The sequence below is a fragment of the Erinaceus europaeus genome, chromosome 9 (genome assembly GCF_950295315.1).
Source record: "Erinaceus europaeus chromosome 9, mEriEur2.1, whole genome shotgun sequence".
NCBI lineage: Eukaryota > Metazoa > Chordata > Mammalia > Eulipotyphla > Erinaceidae > Erinaceus > Erinaceus europaeus.
Window position 1 is genome coordinate 88,484,744 of NC_080170.1, and position 24,968 is coordinate 88,509,711.

Genomic DNA, 24,968 nt, shown 5'->3' on the forward strand with positions numbered 1-24,968 from the left:
ATTGGGATTCTAAAAAATTGTGACATTTAAAAACTGGTCCATTTCTCCCCCTTACACTCATCTAATAACAGGAGCTGTACTCAGCATACGTGAGATACATTTCACCTTATTCCAGTTTCATTTCATCAGGTATGTCAGTTGTCTTGGCAATTCAGATTGTACAGTTATTTCCTGTTAGTATTTTAGGTGAATTATTTTCCATGCTAAATCTGAAGCTAAAATGTGGTAATTAAAAGTCTAAATCTCTTGAAATAATTAATATTATACAAAGAGAACTGCCTTCAGATATATCCAGTGCCTTAATAACAGTGCTAAAACACTACAATGCATATGCATAGCTCTATTTTTTCAGAGTCAAGTGCCTTAATTCTATACCTGAAATGCAGCCTACATATAAAAACTTTGGCTATGTAGCCCTGGTACTAAATGTATGCTCAGACTTATTTTCTTCCCCCATTACTACAGATAAGAGTGTGATAGTCAGTCCTTTTCAAATCAGCTCTCCTGTTCTGAAACCCATTTTGCTTGCCCTCTTCTGAGTATCATCCAGCACACCCAGAGATTATTAATTTGCTTGCTCAGAATTAAGGAGCAGTCCTGATTTTCAAGTTTCTTCTAGCTATTACTTGTGCTCCAAATTATCTGACTGTGCCTGTATTAATTTTCTGTTTCCAAAAGTAAACTCCATGTATTTCAAGGCAGCACGGTTTCTTTTTGCATTTTCCAGGGAACTGGTGTTTTTAATGTCATGTGAGGACAACATTACACAATGGCTCTTTGGCAGGAATACACAGAAATGAATACCGTGTGCGAACAAACATTAAATGGCAGTCTTAATTACAGAGTTTGACTCTGTTGTTTTTAATGCCCTTCAATTTTATAATTTGATGGAAAATGCATCAACACAGCTATTTTCTTTCTACCCTAAATGATTAAGGATTGATACATCCCCAAGCCGTAGTAGCTTATGAGTCTGATCAGGTAGGCCTTACATTTCATCCACTAGAGGGCAGTAGGGATATACATCCACACCAACCAATATGTGCAACATATGGTCGATGTGGAAACATAGTAGCCATAGCTTCGTGTGTATGAAAAATTCCCATTACAGTGTTGCTTCACTTATAATTATATCGAAAGTAAACACTAATTCACAGACGGACCACGCATATTTTATTTCAACATACCCCACTAGTGTTTTGTCTATTCTCGTTTAAAATGCCCTGAGTAATGAAACTTCCACTGCTTCCCTTGGGAAGCTGTATCAAAACCCAGCTGTTTTCACTGCTTGATTTTTTTTTTAAAGTATACTCAATATCTATTAGTCCTCCTTCAGGTTCATTTAGAACTCTATTTTGTACTCCACTTTCCTTTGCTATAAGCTAGTTTCATTCTGGAAAGCAGTTATTTATTGAGATTGTATAGTGTGTAAGGCATCATATAAGGAAATAATTGACCATAACTAAGGGTTGCAACTTGCACTAAATGGATTTGCACAAATCAGAAAACTAAAGGAGAAGTTCTTCTGGGTCAAACACTGCCCCCCACCCCCCAACGATGGTCTAAGTTAAAATAAAATTATTATCCACAAAGCTGTTACAGTTTAGGGGAAATTTTATTTGTGCTTGGGCTTTTGTATTAGAATTCAAAAGATTACAGATGCATGGTGCTATCAGATATCACCTAGAAAACTGTAAGGTGTGCAGCTGACACAGCAGTGGATTCATGCCAAACAAGTGACCTGGATGTTTACTAATGAAGGGTTGCTCCTTTTTCCTCTTGCAGCTGGTTGTCAAAAATAGCCTAGAAACCTCAGAACGTATACAGGGGCTCTTTATAACCATTCATTCAGAATAAGAAATGAAAGTATGAGTCTCCCCAAAGTAGCAAGAACTTGCTATAGATTATGTTGTATTGTCCATTTTCCATCATTGATTTTCTAGATCCAATCTTGGTCACACTGCACATACTAAATGATGGAAAAGAGGTCCAAGTTCATGTCCAGTACTCTAGTTTGCATCATTAGTTTCTTGGCATATACTTTGATTACTAAGTATCTAAAGGGGAGGGTGAAGGAAAACCAAGCCAAGAAAGTTCTTTTAAGGTAAGAACTCACGAGTCATTTTCAAGTCTTTCTTTTCCTTTGCATTAGATTTAGTAGAATTTCTTTTTCTTCCTCTATTTTTTTCTTCATCTGGGAGAATCTGTAAAGATGTCCTGATCACCAAGAATAATTCCCAAATAGACATGTATGCTAAGAAGGACCATTCTGACTCCAAGAGCCAAAAATTGAGCATTGGAAATTCTATAAATGACACAATTATCTAATACCTTTTGAGTATACTTAAGAAGTAACCTATCCTCCGGAGGTTTTGAAACAAAGTGTTTTCTTTTGCCCCGTGATCCCATAGGATATCTTTCTTTGAGAAAATAGGATGGTCACATAATAACAGCAATATCATAGCCCAGGTTTTCTGTTGCAAACAAAGCTTAAATTTGAAATTTATTTCACCTGTAATACAATCCACATGAGCATTTCATATGGAACTAATTAAGTGCAAATGTGCAACAGCCATTTTGTGTTTTTGTTTGTTTCAAAATACCAGAGGTGATTAGGCCATATTATGAACTAATTACTTACTTAATTTATTTAAGTTGAAATGAGTTTTCGAGTTATACAAGGGCCAAAACAAGAACTCATTAATCTATTCTGCACAACACTGAAAGGAAGAAAACAAAGAAGTTAACGCCTTTATTTTATTGTGTAACAACACACTAATAGTTTGAGCACTGATGAGGACCCAAGTGATCAAACATCTGTAATTGGTAAGAAAACAAAACAAACAAACTCTTTTTTTCTCACCATTGGTCCTTCCAGTGTCATGCCGAAATTCAGAACGAATTACCAAAGGTACTAAAATGGTGTAACTTTTTTTTTAGTTTAGTTTTTTTAGTTTTCCTATGGAAAGTTTAGAAAGCTCTCCAAACCTAATTGAAGACAGTAAATAAATAACCTACAAAAATTCGGTATTTTCTTTAAACTGGAAGTAAACCACAGTCATTCTGGGACTTAGGACTCTGTACACCAAGTTTCAAAACTAGAGCATATTTTGGTATTTTGATGGTTGAGTTATTACTCCCTGAAAAGAGGGACTGCTTGTGTGCAGTGAGGGCAGCTGCCCATAGAACAACTAAAATAAAACTAAATTTTAGCTACTAAAATAAAACTGGTGTTTACTTGCTGCTGCTAATCAGAAGATGTGAGGCCCAGCAGGTCTGCCCTATAGGCCAGGCCATAAGAGGATCTCTGTTACCACTCTGCAATTGGGTTTCACCCTCTGCATCTATACTAGGCCAGATTCTAAGAGTAGAGAAGGAGGCAGCTCAATATACTAGTGGAATGCAAAACAAAACAAAAAACCCAAGATGATGAAAACAAACTGGACATAGCAGGGAGCATGAATAATCCAAGGTTACATGTTCTAAGGTTTGACCTTTCAAGTTTTAATCCTTCCTTTTAATGAGTTCTTAAAGTATTACTAAAATCATAGTCTACCTGACCACACTGTTCAGGTGGCTGGTTTCATCCTCTAATTAATTTATATTTCTACATATCCTTTTATGAGTTTCATTATATGAGGCATATCATGCCCAAATGCAAAGTCTATGCTCAGATAGCTTACAAAGATACAGTGGCTCAAGCTTTGTTAATGGCTCACTTGTCCTTCACCCCCCACCCACATAGGAACTAGAGTGGCCTACAGTGGAAGAAGGTTTCTCTTAAAAAAAAAAAAAAGGTTTATCTTTTCCCATGTAAATATGAATTCTTAGCTGTTGTAAAGATTTACTGAGCTATTTATGAAATATTAAATTCAGGGGATTCTTTTCGGATTGATATCTGGTTTGGAAGGGGGTTTTGGAAAGAGCATTCTCAGCTGATTTGGGGAATTATAAATGGAAACCTCATTCTTGTATTGCATGAAGTCATAAGCAGTACTATGAATCAGTATTGATGAAACCCATATTTTGAATTACTTTGTCCAGGGGCTGAGACCCAGTAACACTAAGCCCTAAGCCCTATGGTCTCGCCTGACAACTCTCTATTTTAAATTGAATTAAAATCTTTTCAACTATGAGATCTTTTCTCTATGCCAAGGCATTTAGTCCTTGGACAGATATTTAATGAGAAAGCAACACATATGAAGCACTACAGTGGGTCATCCGATTTGGGTGAGAACTAAATTTAGGATGTTAACTTTATCAAACCTGGTGTTCTAACTAGGCTGCTATTCTAACCAAGAAAACCAACCAGGCAAGATTCACAATGTCAAACTTTTAGTTTAAAAGTAGTTCTTCACTTTGTAAATGAAGACATTTAGACTTGCATGGTTTAGTCAATTTGCCCAGCAACACACATAATAAGGATCAAGTCAGAACCAGAGTTCAGTGCTCAGGTCATTACTCTGAATGTTCTGTCTACTGTGTAAAACTTCTCTCCTCTGAGTGAAAGGACATGAATCAAGCAAAGTAACCACAGCAACTCAACATTATTAGGATGAAATTCAAGGGGCTATGATAGCCAGTTTTCATTGGAACTTATCAACTAGCATTTTTTAGTGGCCATTAGAAAATAAACATTTTAGTCAAGGTTGCTGCATAGAAGTCAATGAGAATCCAGTCAATACATGATGTGAATCTTTTAATAAATAGAACATCTTTGTTGAGGTTTATTTATTTTTTTTCCTTTTGGTCTAGCTAATAATCTATGACATTTCCTACTCACTTTCTTTCTTCTTTGACGTTTACTAGCTCCTTTAGTTCAGTTAAGCAATGATGTCATGCCATTTGCCAGGTTCAGGAATGCCATAAGCTCAGACACTATTGGTAGTGAGATTGTCCAAGTGGTACTGAGTGAAAGTACCCTTCTAAGTAGAAAGTGTTCATAAGTAATAAAATAATTCCAGTTTACATGATTGCTTCAGGTTTTTGTTTGTTTGTTTGCTTATGTATTTATGTATGTATTTATTTTCTATGTGATGTCAAACCACATAGATCCTCTAATAGCTAGTGATAGTCACCCTTTGGGTATTTAGTCATTCTTTGAGTTTTCCATCTTTAGGGGAACATTTATAAAAGCAATGAGTTCCCTGTCAATGAAACAAAAATCCATTATGTCTGTAGCTAAAATCCTGGTAAAAGGAAAAAGGCAATAGAAAAATGTAAAGGAGAAAAAGGAAGAAAACTCTGGAGTGAGAATTATAAAGACTTTACTTCCACCTAAGTTTTTAGTAAAACAAGTGAAGAGATCTTGTTCAATACTAAATAAAGAATAAGTCTGAATATATATTAAAAAATAACTGACCCTATTTAAAAGAACATAAAATAAGGTACAAAGATTTACTAATGTATTCAAGATCAAAAATAACCTTGAAGTATTTCTTGTTTTATTATGAGGAACAAAAAGCTCCTAAAAATATGTTATCACAGTCTTGAGATCAGCAGCGCTCTTACTTCACAAAATCTCCCATAACTGAATTAAACACTGAAATAAAGAGAAGACCAAACTCATGAGTATTAAGTTAAGCAGGATCCAAGAAAATAAACTCCAATGTTTTTCTAACTTCTTTTAGGATTTATTTATTGACCTATTTGTTTATGAGAGACAGAGAAAGAATTTAAAAAAAAAAAAAAAAGGAAAGAGACCAGAGAATAATTTAGCTCTGGTGTAAAATGGTGCTAAGGATCAAATCTATGGTCTTTGGGAATGCAGACATGCAAGCTCTATCCCCTAACAAGCCAAACTATCTTCCCATCCCACCCTAAGTCCAGTAAAACTTGGTTTTATTAGTTAGTGCCTATTTTCTCCCTGTTAAATTGTTTTATCTTCTAACTGTATTATTTTCCAGAAATTTTTTATTACAGGGTGGAATGTATTGACAAGGAGAAATTACCACACTCAACCTTAAATTAGATGTATCTTCAAATATGCATAGCACATAATTAATTAATTCAAACTTCTTGATATTTCTCATAAAGTAAAATACACCAAGGTAGAATTCTTTTCTTAATTTCTCTTGTCCACTTCACCATGCTTCTTGCCATCACTCAGATTATTTCCTACACATTTCACTTTTCATTCTGATACACCTATTCATCATTGGGACTTATAAGGCAAGGAGGTTGCTGAAGTGTACAATGTCCTTTCTTTTCTCATTCTTCACCTTCATGAGAATATGTGAGCTTAGTTAAGATAACTAATAATGAAGCATTCGTGAATAGAGAAGAAAGAGTTGTTGTGAATATCTGTTCCAGTTTGTGGTACTCAATCAGAATCCACAGCTGCATGTGCTGCTAGCCACGCACATTTAACTTTTTGTAATCATATTGGTCTTTTGTTTCCTCTTAGCGAAAACTGGAAATATCTTAATATAAGGCTAAAAATGTGAGCATGACTCCTATACAAGAAGTTTCCACAGAAATAGTTTTTATAATGAAAGAAATGAAGACTGTGTAGAACTTTAACAAGTGGTGATTGTTGGCTATTCTAGCTGGTCATTAGGCAAAACACAGCAGCATAGCTTTGAAAGCACATTATCCTGTGTTCAAATCTTACACCTGGTGTAGTTTTTGTCAAGCTACTTTCCCCCTGTGAAATTCTCTGATCCTTAATTCTTTCATCTGTAACAGATACTAGCAATTGCTTCAGAGAAGTGGTATGTCATGACTTAGACAGCATGATATGTGTGACTGTGAGTTTGAGATTTCATGGTACTTCTGGTTCCAGTGTGCACAGTGCTACCACTAAGGTTAGCCTCTAGTTTCTTAGAGACATGACATTATAAGAAAAGTACCATTGGGTTGGACCCATGGATCTTTCAGCTCAGAATTCACTCTGATCACTGGCATCAATAAATGCTTATGTAAGACAATTTTTTCTTTGTTGTTAACTTCAAGAATTAGAGTTATTTTTCTCTATATATTCAGTTTCTCTTGAGTAAATTAGTACAGACTTACTGCCCATGAATTTAACTAAATCTTTGTAATACTATTTCTGTCATTGACCTTCCGTGTTGTTTTTTTTAAAGCTTTATGGGTAGTACAAATTGTTTCTTTTAAAAATAATAAGGTTCAAATGGCATCAGAAAATTCTTTGAGTATGTTGAAATGTTTTTTATCTTGGTTTTGACTGTAGTTACAACACTATGTACCTTTGTAAAGAAAATCACAAAGTTCTATATTTATCATCGCAACGCTTTGTACTTATTTGCAGATTAAACTCCAATAAAATTTATTTAAAAATAATAATGTGACTTCTAATTCACATTCTAACTAAAATTTGACTAACAAATCTATATTCACTTTGTCTAAGTCTTTTATTTCCTTTTAGACATTGATTTACCACATCCCTTTCCGGATTTGATCATCTTTTTTATGATAGTATAATGCTTAATTTAATTTTTTATCATCATCTTACACCATAGTTGTTTTAGCTGATCATCAGCTTTCTTCTGTCCTTTTTAACTTTAGCATATCTTGAAACATTTAACCCAGAAACAGCATCTAGCACATGGACTGCCATTACCTTCTCCTAGAGTTGTTGTGATTTAACTCTCCCCTTCCTCTGTCAAAATTACATTCTAAGTATGCTCTGGGCTCAAACCAGAATGATCTTAATGTGAATGCGATTGTATTTGAGCCAAAGTTCAGCTTACAGATGGCTGGCACAATGTTCAACAAACAAGACCAAAGAGGAAGAATCATAACAGAAAATGTGATTCTGTCTGTAGCAAGGTGAGAAACTTGCCTTAAGGAAAAGGTAGAGACTGACATTTTTATTCATTCTGGAGATCCTAAAAAAAGAGGTGCAAAGCAGTGCTCACCTAGCTAATTTGTTCCATTGAAACTGGAACGTGAATTTGAAGTGGGCCCGGAACCAAGTCTAGGTTGGACTGGCTGGTCTGTTTTGCTGTGAGTCTGGGACTACCATTTTGACAATGCCAGCAGAAGTCTGTGACTAAAAAGACTAAATGCATTAGCATTGCTAGCATGAAGTAAGATTTGAACTTTATATGACTCATTATGAGTGGGAGGCAACCTACTGTGGAGGCAGTCTGTGAACCCAAGGTCAGCATCCCAATGTGAAATCCCTCCAGGTAGCAGTTGATACAACCAGTCAGCTCTGAGCAGGGAGGTCCTGCCCCCCCCCCCTGCTTTGTCAGAGCATCTCCTACTTTGTTTTTAATGATGTTTCTGAGTATATTTGGCACATTGTTTAGCCTGGGCTTGCAACCACCATCATCAGGAAACAGAAATAGCTTTCATAGATAATTCTATTCCTTTCTCATAACTCTCTAGTTACTGTCCATGGTCCCATTTCATGGATGAGGAAAACTGATTCACTGCTATCGAATATGCAAATGCAACTAGTGAACTCCATCACATAAAAACTGGTTGAAATTTCCATGCCACTGTTACAGGAGGAAAACAAAGTGAAAACCAGGTCATTTCTAGACATCATACTCAAAATATGCTTTCTTTCATTTTCCCATAAAACTTATAGTACATAAGTCCTCATAAAATACATAAATGTATTGAGTTACAGTGGTTTATATTTAGGTTAAGCTGAATTTTTTGGACAACAACAGAGCCCATGAGATCATTCTGCAGACTTGGCCTCTTAATATACAGGATACAATAACATAGAGATGACCCATTATTTTACTAAGTCCACACCATATGGAAAATGTTCCATAATCCTATTTTCAAACTTGTATGTGGACATTTAATCTAGGGAAGAGGGCATTTATCCCAGCATGTTCTCCCATTCCTGAACTTCCTTTCTATATTAAAACCCCACTCCCACTTTGTAATTCCAATGCCTCTCAATAGTATTTAAATAACACAGTGACATCTGTGCCTTACATCTTTCTGTATGTTTCCCTTCTTCCTGAGGGTCAGAGTCCCTGAATGATGCTAGTACAGTCTGAAAAGCAAGGTAGATAATGGGTAAAGATCATTACATTTCAGCTCCCTGATCCATTACACTTTTGCCTTTCACCAGTATGCAGAGCACTGTGTTGTTGTTTTTTTTCCCCTAACAGAATAAATTAAATATGAAAGAGAAGGACTAATGTAATTCAAATAAACATGTTAATGACCCTATTTTTCCATTTGGTAACTAGACCGGATGTGGTGGAATGCCAGTTTTTTACTGAGTCTGTAATTTAAAACTTTCAACAAGGACACTTCCCCCCCCCCCCTTTATTTCCATCCTCCACTCCCACCCCTTTTATTCTTACAGACACTCCTTACTGTCCAATTAGTTTTGAAACTTGAAAACTGTCCTCATTGCTTGCCTGGAGTCATAGGGGACCTGGTATAGTTTATCTCTGTGGGATGGCTTTTATGTCTCTGGTTTTACTGGTATTTACCCTGCTAGCATATTCAGGGGGGTGGAGGAGGTGACTGGCACATTTCACACACCTCCCCTCTGGCCCTGCACCCTCCTTTTATAGATTTTCAATGCTTTCCTGTACAGTACACACTTGCTGCACTAAGCAGTATTTTAGCATTCAGATTTGGGAAAGAAAGGCCCTTTAATGTGTTTGTAATTCTTTAATTTCAGCTATATTTTTCTCTAAAGGGAAACTCATGTCCTGAGAGGTTGTCATCTAAACTGGAGCCCTGACTCAGTGATTCCTCCTCTGATTCTCTTGTCTCCCAGTGGTGTACCTCCCATCTCTCCTCCAGAAACCAGACTGCCTAAAATGAAGCTCTTCCCCTCCCAGAATTCAAAACTGGCACCTGGCTGCCAAATTCACCATTAGGTATAGAGTCTGACTTTTTTCTCCAAGTGGGTGTCTAATCCCTAATCCTCTTCCACCCACAAAATGTGATTTCTCTTTGGCATTTTACCTGCTTGAACCAGCTCTTTCTTATTTCTTTTACTTTGGTCATTTTCCAGTGTTGAAAACTTTTTGCTCTGAACACATTTCCATTTTTTGTGTGTTTTCTTGTTGTTGTTTTTGTTTTTATAATTTGCAAAGAGGGAGGAGTGAAGGGAAGAGGGGGCTCTGGCCCCGTTACTTCCTGTTTATTTTTGTTCTGGAGAATGCAGACCATCTGTGTTTCTCAGAAGCTAGACTACAGCCATCATTCTGATTCTGATATTTAACTTTTCCTTTTTCCCTTGTTTCGCTTGAAATGATTTTCTTATTCCTCTGCCTCGGCACTCTTAAGCTCCTCGTTAAAACTTTCTTCCTGAAATTTCCTTTCTTAATAGTACCTCTGAATATAATTCCATCCTCATTACAGCAGAATTCAAATTAAATAAACAATAATGGGAGAGAGAAATGGGGGTGGGGGCAAAGAATAAAAGACAGAAGAAGAAAAAAATCCTAGGATCACTCACTCTTTTAAAATAGATTTCACTAATTCCCATATCTACAGCATCGTCTGTCAGGTGGACTTTGCCTTTTCCTGAAGAAACATCTGTGGGTGTGGGTCCCACAGTGGCCTTAGCAGGCTCCTCAAAGTTTATTTTTCCAGTCACAGACTTTAGCTAATACTTTCTTACAATAAGCAAGATGGTTGTTTCCCAGAACTATAAGAGATCATCTCAGTTTCAGAGGCCTTTCTAATGAATTCCAACTTTCAGACACAGAATCCTATACCTTTTGTGTGTGTGTGTGTGTTTTCGGGCCTTTTCATACAGTTTTACCAACAAGCATCTTTCAGTAATTTTATCTCCCTTTGCTAGATGATTCTTAACTTTGTAATTTATGAAAAGTTAGCTTTTCATAACAGTTAAATAGCTGATCCATAGGAAGCAAATTCCCATCTTCATTTCAGACAACATTGCCATTTAGAACACAGTATTTCCCCATTTGTAAATATTTGTAAGAAAATCAACAGGCTTTAACTCTTAAAGTCAAAACTAAAACACTAAGTGAATTTCAGGTTTCAAACTCTCACAATTATATATCAGCTAGTTCAGCTTAAAAATGTGCTGTTAACAGGCCCCTGCTGAGTACAGGGTAGTTGTAGTCTTCATGGAGTGGCCATTTAATGTAACAAATAGTATGAGCTTGTAAGCTCTCAGGAGCACACTGTGGCCTTTGAGGCCCCATCTTCATTCCTTCAGTAACTTTTGCTTGCTCCTGCAGTAGTGCCTTCAGCCACGAACATACCTTTTAATCAGTGTTGTATTAAAATGGACCTGGTACAGTCAGCAATAGCCAGGCCAAAATCGATTAGCTATTTTTAAAGGATGAGAAAGGGCGGGGGCAGGGGGAGAGAGAGAAAACTGCTCTTTTAATCTGGGTAAATCAAATCCTGCCTGCTTGCTTTCCACCTGTAGCTAAGTGTAGGCAAAGAACATCGAGATTAATGATAGTACTTCTTTGTGCTTCTTTATTCATGCCTATCTGCTTCTGGTAACAGTGCCAGGGTATCTTCTGAGCTGAGTTTTCACGTTCACATGAGAACACTTGGTGCTTTTGTAGGAAAAAGAAAAAGATGATCTTCTCTTTTGCCCCCCCCTCTTAGATCCAAATAAAAGTGGAGTGCCTGCAACCTTCTTCTGCCGTTTGGTTTTTCCCCTGCCATGAAATCTTATCTGACTGTGACATCACAGTGTGTTGCTTTGGGTAGCCTTGTGCAGTATGAAGGCGAAGGCCTTAATTGGGTTAACAGAGCACAACAGGAGTGGATGGCAGCTGAGCGCTGCTGTCCCACTAGGCAGCTCTCTGCCTTAAGCAGTGCCAAAGAGGCAGAGATCAGCTTGGGAGGAGCTGTTTTTCCCACAGACTATCCCCCCCCATCACCCCTCAGCCTCCACCAGGGGGAGGCTTTCTTTTCCTTTACTATAATACCACCCAGTGAAATTAATTTTAAAAAAGAAAACTGTGCTTTGTCTTCTAAAATACAAGGGGGGTGTGTGTAGGGGAGGTGGGAATGTGCTGGCAGGTTTGTTCTATAGCATTGATTTGTAACCAACAAAGGAAACATCTACTTATGAGACACAAATCAATGCAACCAGACTGCAAAAATGCAAACAGAGATGTGAGAAAATTATTCAATCGTTAGTCTTCTGTGGAATTTAAAAACATGAAGTCTTTCAGTTGTCCCAATACCATCCCCCCAAAAAAATATATATATATATATTGTGTGTGTGTGTGTGTGTGTGTGTGTGTGTGTGTGTGTAGAATAAAGGAAGGGAGGGCATAACAACCGATTCTAATTTTGTCAAGGTTTTTATCTTGTGATTATAGAAAGGTCATGCAAGGTTATGAGATTCCTAAAAGATTAGCAATGTTATGAATGAATTTTAGAACTCATTAACCATGTCCTCAGCTGTTATTATAGAAAACTAGTAGAAGACCAGCTTATGTCTGAACTTCTGCTTTAGTCTGTAGTAAACTTTGCTGCTTGAAAACTGAGCATTTCTTGTACAATCTCTATACAAAGAATAATCTACAACAAAGACCTAGAACTTATATAGAGGTTTATAATACAAGCCTGTTACAAAAAAAAAATTAGCAAATAAATCAAACAAGGATTGTAATTCTAAGAAGCTAAAGATGTTTGTTTTGTAAAACTTCAGTTCAAATGAACTGGGAAAGAAAATTGATCTGAATTAATTAAAAGCATGAATCATGGAATATTTTTGTGTAGTTTGTATTGAAATTTTGAAGTGTTAACAAATATTTTCTGGAACACAAATTTTGGAGCTGGGTGCTGACTCACAAAGTTAAGCACACATATATATTACCAGGTGCTAGCCCCACTCCCCACACGCAGGGAGAGGTGCCTCACGTGCCTTGAAACAGGTCTGCAGGTGTCTATCTTTTTCTCTCCCTATTTCCCTCTCCTCTCTCAACTTCTCTGTATCCTATCCAATAAAATAGAATTGAAAAAGAGAGAGAGAGAGAGAGAGAGAGAGAGAGAAATAAATGCTCACCAGGAGTGGTGAGTGATATGTTGTATAGACACACCAAGCCCTAGCAGTAACAATAATGACAATGAAAAGAAAAGTAGGATGGACAGAAAGAAGGAAGGAAGGAAGGAAGGAAGGAAGGAAGGAAGGAAGGAAGGAAGGAAGACTTCATAGTAAGAATCATTAGTAACTTATCAGATGTATGTATTTTTAAAATTTCCCCCTTCTTATAAGTGAATTATGGCTACTCCCCCCCCCCAACAATCTTAACACTGCTAGTTTTCTTAGAAATCCTACTTTCAGAGATAGACAAAAGATAACTTTCAGTTCATTCCCTATCGTAAATGTCACAAATAATGAATTATGTTGTTTTGTCCTTTTGGAGAAAGAGAGAAATGCTGATTAAATGTTGCTTTTATGAATACTTAAATTGATATAAATAGTTTCACATTTTTATATTTATTTATTTATTTTCCCTTTTGTTGTCCATGTTGTTGTTTTTTTTTTTTCCCTCCAGGGTTATTGCTGGGCTCGGTGCCTGCACCATGAATCCACCGCTCCTGGAGGCCAATTTTCCCCCTTTTGTTGCCCTTGTTGTTGTAGCCTCGTTGTGGTTATTATTGTTGCCATTGTTGATGTTGTTCGTTGTTGGATAGGACAGAGAGAAATGGAGAAAGGAGGGGAAGACAGAGAGGAGGAGAGAAAGATAGACACCTGCAGACCTGCTTCACCGCCTGTGAAGCGACTCCCCTGCAGGTGGGGAGCCAGGGCTCGAACCGGGATCCTTACGCAGGTCCTTGCGGTCCTTGAGCTTTGCGCCACATGCGCTTAACCCACTGCGCCACCGCACAACCCCCACGTTGTTTTTTATTGTTGTTGTAGTTATTGTTGTCATTGTTGTTAGATAGGACAGAGAGAAATGGAGAGAGGAGGGGAGGACAGAGAGGAGGAGAGAAAGCTAGACACCTGCAGACCTGCTTCAACATTTGTGAAGTGACTCCCCTGGAAGTGGGGAGCTGGGGGCTCAAACTGGGATCCTCAAACCAGGATCCTTACGCTGGTCCTTGCGCTTTGCGCCACCTGTGCTTAACCCACTGCACCACCGCCCAACTCCTAGGTTTCACATTTAATTTAAGTATTTACCTAGTGTCCACTAAGACCATAGTCCTGTACAAAATCTGGGGGTGGGGGGAAGGAAGTCAGGAGAAATGTTCTAACTTGATTATATACCTTACTTCTGTTCGTATTATGAAGTGAGTTATCAAGAATCTAATTCTGTCCTTAAAATAGTGCTATTTCCCAGTTTGTAATAGCTCAAACTTGGAAGCAACCCAGATGCCCAACAACAGATGAATGGCTAAGAAATTTGTGGTAAATAGACACAATGGAGTACTATGTAGCTGTTTAAAAAAAAAATGGGGTCATCTCCTTTGCAATATCATGGTCAGAACTTGAAGGCGTCATGCTGAATGAGATAAGCCAGAAAGAGAAAGACCAATACTGAATGATCTTACTTATCAATGGGACTTAAGAATAATGGACAGTAAGGGAGGATATAAGGTGGAACTTAAACTGGATATGGTATACTGCAAAGGACTCTGGGGAAGGAGAAGAGGGGTTAGGATGAAGGGCCACTGTGGTCCTGGTGTGTCTTCAAGACACCAATCAATGAAAAATGAGAGGTTGTGCTTATGTGTTAAGTACTATACTGTAAACCATTAACCCCTTAATAAAATTAAAAATATGTATATAACAGCAAAATGTGTCTTTTCCTTATCAATGTTGTTAGTTATATTGCATCCAAAAGTTGAGGAAATGGAATAGATCAAAGGCCTACCAAATAAAGTAATTGAGAGTAGACTTCTGGATAACCTCTTTAGGAATGAGAAGCTGTGTAATAAAAGAGCATAACCATCACACTCTGTGGTAGACGATAACCCCCTGAAGGCTTATTTTCAGCAGTCCAGATCTCTGAATTAGAATCCTGAACAAAGAAGTAAAGAGATTTTCAAACATCCAAAGGAGTGTCCCAAAGTCTCTGGCCAAACCTTGCTTTCAAGCAATAATCTTTCTGTAGCACTCATTTACCCAATTTTCCAATACAAAATGGACTTGAAAATACATCTAGCATAGAGGGTTAGGAGGTGATGGACCTTAAAAATGAGAACACTGGGGAGTCAGGCGGTAGCGCAGCGGGTTAAGCGCACATGGCTCAAAGCGCAAGGACCGGCATAAGGATCATTGTTCGAACCCCTGGCTCCCCACCTAGGGAGGAGTCGCTTCACAGGCGGTGAAGCAGGTCTGCAGGTGTCTATCTTTCTCTTCCCATCTCTGTCTTCACCTCCTCTCTCCATTTCTCTGTCCTATTCGCCAACGAAGACAGACAATAATATAACTATAATAATAAAACAAGGGTAACAAAAAGGTAATAAATAAATAAATATGAAAAAAAAATGAGAACACTGATACCAGTGTCTAGCCATTAGATTGAGTAGTAAGAGACAAAGATGGCTGTCGAAAGAAAGAAAGAAAGAAAGAAAGAAAGAAAGAAAGAAAGAAAAAAGAATTGATATGCCACAGATGACCCTTTATTGTAGGAGAATTGTAAATTATATGCACATGTAAGTAAGAATATGAAAAAATTTTATTATAAAAGTATATAAGTCTATCTCTGCTTATAGAGGCAGTTTATGTGACTTAACAACAACCAAAAGAAAAGGTATGGAACATTTTGTTTTATAATTTTGTAATAAAGTTTTTTTATTATCTCTTTTAATGTGGAAGACATTATAAATGGTTTTATGGCATTAAAAAACATCTATCCCAAATTGCTGAAAACAAACACCTTAGAAGGGAGTATATTTATTCTTGAATTTTTTTTTAAGTTCTAATTTCTTAAAATAAAGATGTTCTCTGTCATTGATCTTAGTTATATATGTATGTTGTCATCTGGAGTAGGGCACGGTTGCTCATATTTAGCTGGTTTACTTTGTAATGCGTCATTATAAGTGACCAAAAACATGGTACAGGAAGTTGTTTGTGTGTTTTTTCATTGCTTATGCAACTTCCAAGCAGAAAATGTTCTTGAGACCAGATGGTAAAGAACAGTCAATTGCAAGTTTTATTTTCCAGATGTATTGATGTTTCATGTCTTCTTGAAGCCAGTTCAAATACATTCGTAAACTCAAGCCTTTACTTTCAGTAACCCTTTCACTTCTGCTAGTGCCCTTATTTGAACTGACAAAGAACTGGACTAGAACATTTAATTGGAATCTTTCTGAAACCAGCTGTAACATGGAGTCAGAGTGCCAGATAGTTCAATCAGGTGAAAGTTCATCCTATTACTTTGGCACATATCTGGCCCCTCTGCTACAATAACAGCTATGTGTTTATGTTTATGGTATCAGACCTTTTTCAACTTTATTCTTTCCAATAGTGCACCTTGTTAAGACAATTTGAAAAATCTAACAGTTACCCAGTACTTCTCCTGGGCACGTAGTGTTTTTTTTTTTTTTAATCTGCTCAGTAATTTGGAAATTTGCTTAGAACACAGAGGAGTTAAGAGAAAAACTGTCTTTTTAAGTCTCTAGTACGTAAAAATGAATATACTATATCTGAATGACTGTGAAAGTTGTCCCCTTGCATATTTTTAAAGCTTCCCAAACCATCCCCAGTTCTCAGCCAAATTCAGTCTACCCAGATTGTCTTTCGGAAAGCAGCAATTCACAGGATTTGCTGTTAACCATATATCAAACTGTACTCTCTCTTCAGTCCCTGCTAACAGCTCCACCATTTTAGAATATGGTGAGATATGCCAGAGCCCTACCATCTGTTTAATGGGCTAATTATGTTTACCACATGCTTACTTCACAGGAATACCATGAGTAAGGTTGCCAAACATCATACAAATATATATGTTTGTATATATAGATTTAAAAATATACACATAAATAAAATCATATACATAGATAGCAGCATACAGCATTTCTAAGCTTCTTTCCATCTTTCAGTATCAGAATACATCATGGCCCACCATTTAAATCCAGCTATGCACTATCAGAATTTATTGGGTGGCCATCAGACTGAGGACTGGGGAATCAGGATAGATGAAAATTTGACTCTATGTACAAACTTCTGTCTTTCCCTATTTTTACCATGTCCCATATTCTCCCCAGTAAGGTTATAGCTTCATAATTAACACAATTGAACTTTGTGGCACTATATTTTTCTATACTCAATGCCTTAAGTCCTTGTAAGAAAGTCAGAAAGACTGTTTATTTTCCTTTATTAAAAAAAAAAAAAGTCTAATTGTTCTAAAACAATCCCCTTTGTACAAGGTAATAGCCTTTCTCTTCTATACTTCAACTGTTGGCTTTGGACCTGTTCTTCAAGCTCGTATTTTTTGCTTTTTCCTTTTATGAGGACCCTGAAACTCATAGTAACTTTCTCTGTTGTTTTCCAATCACTTCCTACATATTTGTTCTCAGTGACTTCAGTCTCCATAAGGGTTCATTATCACCTAGTAGACTATAATTAATCACTGGAACCCAAGTTGTGTCAACATAAGTCACTTCTTGAAAATGGACTTAAACTTGGTGTGTTTTGATAAATAGAAAGAATTGTGAACATTAAAGTGAGGCAAGTGGAGAGCATTCCAGATAAGGAAAATTAGACCAGCAGAGTAATGGGACAGAAATGGAAAGGGGCAAGTCATGAGTAACTGACGTTCCCAGTCAAGATGTGACAGAAATTCCAGGTACTGGGTTTTCTATGTGGTACCTTTGTCTCTGTAAAGTTAACTCTACAAACTCTGGGACTGCCTGTCTCAAAGATGTAGTGACCTTAGAAACTGGAGAAATAACCATGTCTGTACACCAGATTATAAGCCCAAAAGGTAGCACTTTTCTTTGAAAATAAAAAACAATAACATCATGTGAACTATGATTGATATAAAATTTTATTTAGCATTTTCTAAGATACAGGAATATTTTGTAAAGCTTCTCTTTCCTTGACTGTTAGAATTATTTTTTTATACTGCAGTTAATTATTCAAACAGAGCTTTTTTTTTTTTTTTTTTGCAGCTTTATATTTACCATGGATTTCAAGAACTCATTGCAAGAAAAAAAATAACTAGGACATAAATATAGAAATAAGCCAGTCAGATAAACTTGCTTGAGCATGAGTGAGAGCCTGTGATGAGGATGAAGAATATTTATTAGTGTTAGAATGATAAGATTTGAGAGTTGGGCGGTAGCACAGCGGGTTAAACGCAAGGACCAGCATAAGGATCCCGGTTTGAGCCCCTGGCTCTCCACCTGCAGAGGAGTCACTTCACAGGCAGTGAAGCAGGTCTGCAGGTGTCTGTCTTTCTCTCCCCCTCTCTGTCTTCCCCTCCTCTCTCCATTTCTGTCTGTCCTGTGCACCAATGACGACATCAGTAACAACCACAATAATAACTACAATAAGAAAACAACAAGGGCAACAAAAGGGAATAAGTAAATAAATATTTTTTAAAAGAATGATAGGATTTCTCTCTTCAGCACACAAGTTCAATTTGAAAAGAGACATTAATATATAAAGGAGGAAAAACTTGTTCCTTTATCATTTTCCTATGTACTTAGTGAAAAAATGGCTGTAATGTTTATTGCAGCCTAGAAAGTGGTAGAGTGAATAGGACATTGGACTCTCAAGCATAAGGTCCTTAGTTTGATGCCCAGCATCACATGTGCCAGAAAACGTTCTGAGTCTTCTCCCTCTCTATATATCATGAATAAATAAATAAATCATTTTAAATTTTTTAATTCTTTTATTATTTTTAATATTTTTATTTATTCCTTTTGTTGCCCTTGTTGTTTTTATTGTTGTAGTTATTGTTGTTGTTGTTATTGATGCCATTTGTTGTTGGATAGGACAGAGAGAAATGGAAAGAAGAGGGGAAGATAGAGAAGGGGAGAGAAAGATAGACACCTGCAGACCTGCTTCACTGCTTGTGAAGTGACTCCCCTGCAGGTGGGGAGCTGGGGGCTCAAACCAGGATCCTTACATTGGTCCCCTCTGCGCTACCGCCGGACTCCCATAAATAAATCTTTAAAAGCTATTAACTATGTGACTTCTAGTACCCAGAAACTTAAAACCCAATGCAAACCACATAAACAAAGGTCAGGAGAACATACCAAAAAGAAAGGAAGAGATATTTACTCTCTCATCTTTTCTAAGTTTAGATTCATCCATTTTCCTAACAGGATATAACGTTAAAGACCATCTAGTAGAGACTGGGCAGTGGCACAGGTGGTACAGGCTACTATGTGCAAGGACGTGGGTTCAAAGCCCCTGCCTCCTACCTGTGAGGAGGAGGCTTCATGAGTTGTGAAGTAAATCTGCAGGTTTCTAGCTTTCTTTCTCCCTCCCCTCACAGCTCTTTTTGTCCTATCAAATAAAATATATAAATAAATATGAAAAAATGGCCTCTGGGAACAGGGATTCTCTGTATAGGTACTCAAGCCCTTATGATAGCTGAGGTGACTAAATAAATAAATAAAAGAAAAGTGAAGCTCAAAAGAAGTTTGATGACTTACAAATCCAGACAAGAGTTGACAGACATTAGTCAGGACCCATCCCAGTTAAAAACACACCTTCACTTCTTCAGTTTCTCTGTAATCTGCATTTTCCCCCCTCATTTTACTCATTTATTTTTATTTTCTCTTATTTGATAGGAGAAAATTTGAGAGGGGAGGAGGACAGAGAGGAGAGAAACAGAGAGGCACTTGCAGTACTTGCTTCATGCTTATGAACGTTCTCCCCCTGCAGGTAAGGAACAGGGGCTCAAACCCAGGTCCTTGTAACATGGTAAGATGTGTACTTAATGAAATGTGCCATCACCTGGCCCTAGTAATCTACCTTTCTAGAGAACTCTAACTTTTCCTTAGTGTTGCTTTATGTATCTTAACTGTCAACTAACTTCCTAATTCTTTGGACTGAAGTTTATTGTGTATTCTAATTGTACATTATTGTACAATTGTATCATAATTAATTGTCGTGTTATACGTGATTCTAAAAATTACAGTAGGCTCTCAGACATATTCTGAATGTTCCTCAAACACACAGAAGCTCATTAGAATACACATGCTTCTTTCTCATAAGAATCCTGTAATTCCTCAAAAATGTACATGACTGTATTATTAGATTTTTCAAAGTTTTTTATGTCTCCAGACATTTGTAGGAACATATAAATATGTCAGGCCAGATCTGCTAGTTCACCACTGTGAATGGTGGCAGAGTTGCTTTTAAACTGTTGTGCCATTTTAAGGTAGCCATTCCCCTCTCACCTACTATCATCGGCATGACCAGTTACTATATATTGATTGTCTACCATGCTTAAGACGAGTTACATTGTGTGTCATGATGATGTTTTGTTCAGTATTGAAGGACAAAGAGTATGGCAATATTCTGGCATAGCTTTGTTCCCCTCTGTGAATAAAGATTTCATCATTAACAATAGACGTTCAACAAATATTTATTGGGGGTGGGGCAGGGAGAGGGCATCCACCATTTTACTTATTCAGAAGAGGAAGAAACAAAACAAACAAACAAAAAAAGAAAAACACCTGGGTCATGTGAGAAAATCAACTCTAAGCTTCTGATACAATATCGCATGATTTGTTGCACCACCTATGGCAGTTATGATCTACCTGTCATCTACAATCCAGACATACTCATATTGTTGCAATGTGAAACAACTGAACAGTCTACTTTTATAGATTAAGTGTGCCTGGCCTACCTTGTCCTTGCTCAGGTGCCTGAAATTTCAGATATGTAGTTGCCTCACAGATGCATTGATGAGCCTGGTTTTGAGGTCAAAAGAAGGAAAAGAAGCTAACCCTCTGTTGACCTGGACAGAGTAACCATTCAGAAAATGTATTTGCAACAGAAGAGAGACTTCTGTGAGAACTGCTATCTCGTGACTAATTTTATTAAAACATTGAATCCAACAACATACCCACTCTATAAACAATTTAATTCACAAAACTGCATGAAATGAGCAGAACAGCCTAGCCCTGCCACCTTATTACATCACTGTGTTCCTGTTGTTCTGTTGGATGATTTAGTGATCAAAACTCTTACTGTGTTGCATTTGGATATTTGTGAGAAAAACCTAGAATTTTCTTTCTTAAGAAGCCATATCTCTTTGGTACTTAGCAAAGTACTGAGAGGATCACAGCAGCCAGGTTTATGAGGAATAATGCTGTCACCTTAGGATTTTCTTTTTTGTCCTCTCTCTCTATTCAAATATTTTTTTCTTCTCTTCTTTCCTCCTATACAAAACATTTTTGCTTATGGTTTTAGATAGTATCCAAAGGATAAAAAAGGCAGTATAATTCATTTTTAAAAATGTTTTTTATTATCTTTATTTATTTATTAGATAGAGACAGCCAGAAACTGAGAGGGAAGGGGGTGATAGAGAGGGAGAGAGACAGAGACAGAGAGACACCTGCAACACTGCTTCACCATTCGTAAAGCTTCTCCCCTGCAGGTGGGCACCAAGGGCTTGAACTTGGGTCCTTGCTCATTATAACACGTGCACTTAACCAGGGGCGCCACCACCCAGCCCCAGTATAATTCTTTTTAAAATTTTTTATTTATAATTCATTTTAAAATATTTATTTATTTATTTATTTATTCTCTTTTGTTGCCCTTTTTATTGTTGTAGTTATTATTGTTGTCGTCATAGTTGGATAGGACAGAGAGAAATGGAGAGAGGAAGGGAAGACAGAGAGGAGGAGAGAAAGATAGATACCTGAAGACCTGCTTCACTGCTTGTGAAGTGACTCCTCTGCAGGTGGGGAACCGGGGGCTCAAACCGGGATCCTTACGCTGGTTCTTGCGCTTTGGGTCACCTGCGCTTAACCCACTGAACTACCACCTAACTCCCTTAGGGTAATTCATATTTTTAAAAATATTTTATTTATTTATTTATTTATTTATTTATTTATTGGATAGAGAAAGAGAGAAGGGAGAGATAGAGGGAGAAAAACAGAGACTTGCAACACTGTTTCACCACTTGTGAAACATTCCCCTGGCAAACGGGAACCAGGGTCTTGAACCCAGATCCTTGGCTATTGTAACATGTGTACTCTACCATGGGCGCCACCACCCAGCCCATATAAATCCTACAACCATGTAGGGAGAAAGATATATCCATATTCCTTCTTTTTATATTCTTACACAACTGAAGAGTATACGGAACAGCCCAGGTGCTGATCTTCAACATAGGTGGGGCCAAGGACATTCCTCTTCTCTAGTTCAATTTCATGTATTGCAAAATCAAGTATTTGGGACCAGGTGGTGATGCACCTGGTTGAGCATACATGTTACAATGTTCAAGTACCCAGGTTCGATCCTCCAACCCCCACCTGCAGGGGGAAAGCTTTGCAAGTGGTGAAGCAGTGATACAGGTGTCTCTCTGTCTCTCTCTGTCACCCCCTTCTCTCTTGATTTCTGGCTATCTCTATCCAATAAATAAATAAAGATAATATAAAAATAAAAAATTAAAAAAGAAAAGAAAAATCAACTATTGAAAAATCAAGGCAGAGAAGAAAGTTTTCCTGCTGTGTTCATAGCCCACATGAATGGCAGGGTGTCTCCTTCTTCTGTGATTTCCCATAAAGTCTTCTCCTAGTCGAATCTACACAATATATCTACACAATATATATTCCTCGGCTCCTGGGAATGCACACCCAAAAAACTACAGTCTGCACTGATTTTTCTTAGACTGGTAATGATGAAGCAATGAGAATATAGACATGAGTGCAACAAGTTTTTGTTTTTATTTTTCCCTTGTAAATTTTTAGCTATTGATCTAGCTTTATTTTTTTCTATACCAAGTGAGTAATTTAAAGGAAAACTTAACCTTCATAATTTCTAAGTCTTTTTTTTTCAGCCTGTGCTATTATGTTAATTTTGTGGTAATCATCTTAATGGGTGGCTGAATGGGAGTCATGTATGAAAAGACCTCATCACGTCTTACAAACTGGAGATTATGCTCCTGGGGAAAATACAAGTCTTCCAATGCAGGTTTCTTACTCCCTGAGAAAGTGAATCACATAACAGTGTTTGTATGTATCCTACATATTAGGGCACTGCAGTCATGTTTTCAGTGGCTTTTCACCCTCTGGAATTTTATCCAATGACTGTAGGTAAGAATCTTTGGAATTTTTCTCTCTGGCCAAAAAAAAAAAAAAAGGAGAGGAGAGGAGAAAAAATTATTTGAAAATTAAACCTAGTGGACACTATCTAGTATCCTAATCCAGCAAAACTTTCACCCCACTTCCTCCCTATGACACCACCCCTCCTATGTTTGAGTTTGATGTTACTATGAAGCAGTGAAATGTTAGCGGTGTCTCTCAGGTATGTTTGGGACTTTTTACGATTTCAAATACTTAGGAGAATATTTACCACATTCATCAGGTTCTACAACGTGTGATTACTAATTTTATTTTCCACTTTCTCCCTCTTTTTCCTCTATCTCACTTGACTGAAGTGTGTGTGTGTGTGTGTGTGTGTGTGTGTGTGTGTGTGTGTGTGTGTGTGTGTGTGTGTCTGAGAGGAAGACAGACTCCCTACCTGTAAATGGCTTGCTATTATTAGATGTTCAGTTACCAGGGGTTATGTAAGACAATTGAAGCTCTGTTTTTTAACAGAGACATGATTCATGCTGCTTGTAGTAACAGTAACCACCTCCAAACGAGACAGAAACCAGACACAGACAAAGGCTGGAGAAATCAATGCCTACTCCATACAGCCTTTCGGCTGATACCCTCTGCCTTTCAATCAGAGCACTTAGGTTATCAGGAGAGAAGGCTTCTGCTAATTCTGGGTCTTTTCTGTCTCCTGGGGCTTCAGTTGAAATCATGTGGGCTGGAGCTGTGTGCCTAATAAAACTGGGTCTCAGAAGCAGGGGAGTCTGACCACCCTCCCCAACTCCCTGCATATACCTCCTCCACGTCTCCTGTGCTTCAGGCACACCTGGAGGAACAGTGATTGTCACCTGCACTGTGGCTTAGAATTATCGGTATGGCTTCTGATCATAAAGATTAGAATTTGAGTCATTGGATCGCCCACTCAGGTAACTTTGTTCTGCAGCATGCTACAAGAGGAGGGGAAAGAATAGGATATGATAGGTGCCATTGCTTTCTCCCGAAATGAAACCTTCTCCCCAAAATCTGAATGGAAGTGGACTGACTGTCAGTTCCCACAAACACAAGGGATCATTTCCTAATTCTTCCATTAGTCACCCTTTGAGACTACGTTGATTCAGTATTTCACAGACTACAAAATACTTCCACGTGCACCAGTTTATTTTAGTCTTATAACCATGTGAGATTGGCAAAGCACACATAAATCAATACCATTTTATAGGTGAGAGATTTTACAGCTAGAAGGTAATTATGCCAATCATGGATTCCTTAGCCATGATTTTATCTACATAAGACTCAGAAAAGTTAGAGATTTGGCCAAGATCACACAACCAGTTCTTGTTACAATCAGAAAGATAGGTAGATCTTCAAAGTCTCCATTTAATGTTTTGTTTCTCAGGTTTATTACATAACTTGTTGGCACTCATGATAGTTTTATTATTGGGGTTGGGGTAGGATTTTCTGCTGAAAGTCTTAGTTTCAGATTCTCCTCTACTGCTTATGATCTGCCTGTACCCCCAAACACCCCCTTTTCACCTGTCGTCTCATCTAACTCATGATGGGAAGAACTCACTTCAGAGCATGTCAGCAGAAGTTCCAGATAATCTTTAATATGTCTATATCAGGAATGAGGAGATAGCAGAATGTTTATGCAAAAGACTCTCATGCCTGAGGCTCTGAGGATCCCATGTTCAATCCCCATCACCACCAGAAGCCAGAGTTGAACAGTGTTTTTGTTCTTTCTCTTTCTCTCTCTGCTTCTCATTGTATCTATATCATTAAAATACAATAAATAAGATATATTGAGTTTTTAGAAAAGTCATGGCACGTTTTTGCAT

General features: G+C 37.5%; 1 protein-coding gene across 11 annotated transcripts in view; it reads left to right on the forward strand.

Annotated features, from left to right (window-relative positions):
* The window catches only part of ZBTB20 (zinc finger and BTB domain containing 20), a 768,805-nt gene that overhangs the window by 670,239 nt on the left and 73,598 nt on the right, over positions 1 to 24,968 (forward strand). For 2 of the 11 annotated variants that reach the window (XM_060198326.1, XM_060198329.1), the window contains one exon: positions 19,666 to 19,744. The exons of 8 other annotated variants lie outside the window; for them this stretch is intronic. The gene's annotated coding sequence lies outside the window, so the exon portion shown is untranslated. Of the gene's footprint in view, positions 1 to 19,650; positions 19,745 to 24,968 lie in introns of those variants that run through there. One more of the 11 variants, XR_009551650.1, reaches the window with a different exon arrangement.